We start from the raw sequence: 5,500 nt of genomic DNA on the forward strand, positions 1-5,500 counted from the left end.
GCAGTCGTGAATGGCCCCTCTGCCCTCCCGGCAAAGCAACCCCAGCCGTAACCGAAAGTTCATCTCGAAACAGCAAAATGACACAGGAGATTATGTGTCTGTAGTTCCTTCGTGGGGCCTCAGCTGCTGGGTGAAATGAAGTCTCAGGGGCAGTTCTACTACCTGTTAAAAAAATTGTTTTTTAATATTTATTTTGATAGAGTGAGGCGGGGAAGGGCAGAGAGAGAGAGAGAGAATCCCAAGCAGGCTCCGCATTTTCAGTGCAGAGTCTGACTCAGGCTCAATCTCACGAACCATGAGATCATGACCTGAGCCGATATCGGGAGTTGAATACTCAACCCACCAAGTCACCCAGGTGCCTCATCTGTTGCCTTGTAACAGCAAGGCCTGAGGCCCCCTCTCAAGATTTCTAACCCCTCCTCGGATGCCTCATTAAGTACTAAGATGTACAAAGGCTTTTAAGCTTCATTTACTTATTTGCTTATGTTTACAATTGGGATAACTGACATACTACATTGTATTAGTCAAGGGGTACAGTGTATCTGTGTAGATATTGAGAAATGATTACCACCATTAACATCCATCCCCACACGTGGTCACGATTTTCTTTCTTTCTTTCTTTTTTTTCTTCCTGTAGGGGCAGGGGGAGAAGTGAAGTTATAGCCGAGTGGAGCCCGGGTGGCTAAGGCACAGAGCTGACGGGCTGTCACAGCAGACCCCACTTTGCTCAGCCAACATAAGCTAAAAAGATACACCCGCCCCCTAAGGGCTCCCCCCTCCTGGCATCAGCTGAGACACTGGCCTCATCGGCCCTGCCCACAGTGGCATCCGCAGACCATCCGGAGAAAGAGACATCATCTGCACAATTCTTTTCCTTGTGGTGAGAACTTTTAAGATCTACCCTCTCTCTCTCTCTTTTTTTTAAGTATATTTATTCATTTTGACAGAGAGAGAGAGTAGCAGAGGAGGGGCCTCTGAGCTGTCAGCACAGAGCCTGACTCAGGGCTTGAACCAACCAACAGTGAGATCCCGACCTGAGCTGAAGCCGGGCAGTTTACCGACTGAGCCACCAGGCGCCCCTAAGATCGACTCTCTTAGCAACTTTCAAACATATAATACATATTGTTAACTATAGTCGCTATGCTCTACCTTACATTCCCAGCACCTACTTATTTTATAACCAGAGGTTTGTGTCTTTTGACCACCTTCACCCATTACAAAGGCTTTTTATTTTTATTTATTTATTTATTTTTTAAAAATGTTTTATTTATTTCTAGGAGAGAGAGAGACAGCGTGAGCAGGGGAGGGTCAGAGAGAGAGGGAGTCACAGACTGAAACAGGCTCCAGGCTCTGAGCTGACAGTCAGCACAGAGCCCGACGCGGGGCTCGAACCCACGAACCGCGAGATCATGACCCAAGCGAAAGTCGGACACTTAACCGACTAAGCCACCCGGGCGCCCCTACAAAGGCTTTTTAATTTCATTTACTGTATAATTATATCCTAAGGCTCAAGCTATATAAGATATATACATATATATCCATACACACACGTGTATACATATTATATGCATATATACACATATAAGTATATATACAGGTATATGCATACACACACATATATAGTATATGCATACATACATGTATAAGTATATATACAGAGAATAGTAAATATATAGGTATATGCATATACACACATTATACATATTATATGCATATATCCATGTATAAGTACATATACTGGTATATACATATACACAATATACTTACATGCATATATATTTCTAAATATATACATATATGTCTTATTATATATAAATATGCACATATATACATACACCTATACATATGCATATATAACATACACCCCACACACACCCATATACACATACACATGTGTGCACACATGCACATGTGTATACACACAGGTGCACATGCAGACACACATATACATACATATGCACATATACATGTACGCACTTACATGTGTGCATGTGCAGATGCGCGTGCATACATGTACACACACATGGAGACACATACATGTGCACATGCAGACACAGACATACATGTACACTGCACACATATGCACACATACACGTATACACTTACACAATGCACACACATGCATGTACACACTCACACACATGCACACATATACACATGCATATGAACAGTATGCAATCAGAGTCACTGGTACTGTCAGGAGCTCTGAGATGGGTCACCTGGGCTCCCAGGCTCTCTTGCTGTCTTTCAGGCCATCACCTGGTGAACCTGATGCCGCTGTCCCTGCCCCCACCCACTCCCTGGCTTCTGCTCAGCCCCCGTCACCCCTTCCTCCCCCGCTGCTGGCCACCTCGGGGCCACAGATGTCGCAGGAAGGACAGTATGTGCCCCATCTCGGTCACCCCTGACTCTGGAAGTTTCCCCCAGCGGAGCTGCATGGGTGCTGGGTCAGCCAGCAGTGCTTCCCTTGATCAGAGTAAGACCGTTAATGCACGCCTCTCTTCCCAGCCCGGGCCCTTGGCTGAGTCCCATGAGTCCAGGACCCTCTGAAACCTCACCCTGCTATGTGCCTTTGCCTCATGCTGTGTCCCCCCCCCACACACAGATATACACCAAAGTCACTGGTCTCCACACAGGCCTGTGGGGGTTGGATCCCGATTTAGCATCTGTTACTTATTCTTTCTCTGGGAGATCTCTCGGCCTCCGTTTCATGGCAATCACACCTAGCAGAGATCTGGGGAGGGCTGGAGACAGAGAATGCCAGGTGCCAGGCGTCGTGTGGCAGCAGGACAAACAAAGGGTGGCACTGCTGTCCCTATGTCACAGCTGAAGGAACGGATGTGAGTGTACATACATACCTGCGTCACAGAGAGACTGAGCAGGCGGGATGCTGGGACTCGACCTTGAGCTTGCCCTTCTGACTCGGAAGCCTGTGGTCTAGTCTCTGCCTGGCCTCAGTGCAGTGGCAGAGCCCCCAGGAGGGGCACCTGGCTCCTTGGGCCCTGGACCAGGGTCCTTTGTGGACAGCCACTCCTCTCTGGGTTGAAACCAAAGTCAAGCTCAAAGTTTGCAGGACCCAGGAAGCTGAAGGTTGCTGGGAGCCACACCAGCCTCACTGGATGAGAGTCACAGCAAGAGGATGGCAGCGTTTGCACAGCTCCCGTCATGAGAAATGAAAACTGGTACCTCCTTCTGCTACTACTGGCTCATCTTGGAAATGAGGCTGCTGGTATTGACTAGGCCTCACAATATTCCAACTCAGACCCATATTCCCCACACAGATTCCTCATAAGGAAGAGCATATTCCTACCTTTTCAAAAGAGATTTTAGATGAAAGCATTGTGGATGATTGTCAAAAGGCTCTTCCTATGGGCCTTGCAGATCCAAAACTTAGATAATTAAGGGGGCTAAGAACATGATCTGGCCCTGAGACAAAGAGCCTAATTTAGAGTTAAGGACAGATACCCACCCCAACCCAAGTGTTTCTGCTTGGAGCACCGGACCCCAAGGCATCTTGTGATCAGTATTCGGAGTGACTTATTCTGGCCTTGAATATGCTGATCACGCCTTGTGAAGGAACCTATTGAGGAACTTGTTTCGTGATTATGGGAGCAAACATTGTGTTTCCTGAAAGACCTGGTTTTTTTTTAATACTTCCCCTTAAGCAAACAGGCTATTGACCCTGCTCACAAAGAACTAACTTCACCCTTTTTATGCTAAAAACATTGTCTTGTGTGCTAAAGATACCTTCCTTCCCCATAGGATAAGCATCTAAATCCCCTACCTCCATCACTATTGATAAAGGTTATGCCTGATTCTTCTACAAATCTATGTTCTGGGAAATTCTTACATATCAAAGAAGTTTGTCATCAGAAATCATTGTCTAAGGCAAATGCCACTTCTGTGCCATCCCCCAAACAATTATAAAATAAAGTTGAGCCCCAGTCAGGACGGAGATGCCTGCCTGGTGACCCAGAAGATTCTTGTGGCTCTCATCCCTCCCTCGCCAGCACCGTCCTTCCTTCAGGGACCCCTGGACCGGCTGGAGTGAGGCTCCAGCAGATGGTATTGGGGGCCAGAGAGCCCCTGCTAGAGAGGCACTGAGATCAGCCCCAGGTAGGGGAGGGAGCCCCAGCTGGCTGGAAGGCACACACCTCACCTTGAAATTCGGACAGCTGTTCTTCAGCCCTGCTCCAAGGGCTAGCAGGGGGTGGGGGGGAGTGGGTGTGTGTGGCNTCTTAGGTGAAATTCAAGCGGCAGCGGCGAATTCAGGCGAATGTATGTGTGTGGTGCATATTACACTGGCCAGAATAAAACCACGTATGTTAGCAGACTCTGGCCGGCAAGCTCCCACTCTGCCTACCCTATAAACCCTTTTATAATTTAAAGAAGGATCTGGGATGGATTATCTTTCCTTTGCAGATGGAGCTAACAAGCCTATCTNCCAGACTTTTGACGAGCTTCAAGCTTCCAATCAGGGAGACAGAAGCAAAAGCAGGCTGTGAGGTCACTGAGAGACACTGGGGTGGGGGGACAGGGGTTGGGGGGAAGCTCTGTGAGCCTCTGGGGCCACACCTCACCCCCACACAGTGAGCTATTGGGCTGAGGCGTCCTTGTCTGAGAGCTCTGCATTCTCATCCGAGAGCACCAAGCTGGCCAGATGGAAGGGAAGCTGCGCGTTTGTGTCTGCAAAGTCCCTCGGTAGCACCGAGCACAGACGGGGTGCCGAGTGAAACAGTGGGGTCACTTCTCCAAAATTATTAAGAATTTCAATACAGCGGGGCGCCTGGGGGGCTCAGTTGGTTGAGCATCTGACTTCGGCTCAGGTCATGATCTCACGGTTCATGGTTCGAGTCCCGCGTCGGGCTCTGTGCTGACAGCTCAGAGCCTGGAGCCTGTTTCGGATTCTGTGTCTCCCTCTCTCTCTGACCCTCCCCTGTTCATGTTCTCTCTCTCTCTCTCTCTGTCTCGCTCTCTCTCTCTCAGAAATAAAACATTAAAACATTAAAAAAAAAGAAAAGAATTTCAATACAGCAACAGCAAAGCATTAAACCAAGGGCGGGCAGAGAGAGAGAATCCCAAGCAGGCTCCATACTGTCAGCACAGAGCCTGACACAGGGCTCGAACCCAGGAACCGCGAGATCATGACCCAAGCCGAAGTCAGATGCTTAACCGACTGAGCCATCCAGGCGGCCCAGCCAGGGCCCTTTGAAGCGCTGGGCCCTGGGTGGCTGCACAGGGCATGCACCTACGCCACCCGCCCTGGCACTCAGCATGATTCGCTTGCAGAACTAGCATTTGTTGAGCACCTACTGTATGCCAGACTGCATTCTAAGTGCTTGACATGTTCTTCTGTAATCCTCAAAGTGAATTCGTTATTACTCCCATTTAACAGGTAAGGAAAATGAGGCATGCAGACAGGTTAGGGCGCTTGTTCAAGATCACACAGCTGGAGGGTGACAGGTCCCCCTGGGAGGGAGGACGCAGTCGCCGAGGCCAA

At 48.8% G+C, this 5,500-nt stretch overlaps 1 non-coding gene across 1 annotated transcript; it reads right to left on the reverse strand.

The window, feature by feature from the left end:
• Positions 1-776: 776 nt before the first annotated feature.
• LOC144219923 (small nucleolar RNA SNORD35) lies at positions 777-863 on the reverse strand. Its single transcript, XR_013331540.1, has one exon. It is a non-coding gene; the product is annotated as a small nucleolar RNA SNORD35 (small nucleolar RNA).
• Positions 864-5,500: the final 4,637 nt, after the last annotated feature.

The sequence above is a fragment of the Crocuta crocuta genome, unplaced genomic scaffold, assembly GCF_008692635.1.
Source record: "Crocuta crocuta isolate KB4526 unplaced genomic scaffold, BGI_CrCroc_1.0 scaffold119, whole genome shotgun sequence".
Taxonomy (NCBI): Eukaryota; Metazoa; Chordata; class Mammalia; order Carnivora; family Hyaenidae; genus Crocuta; species Crocuta crocuta.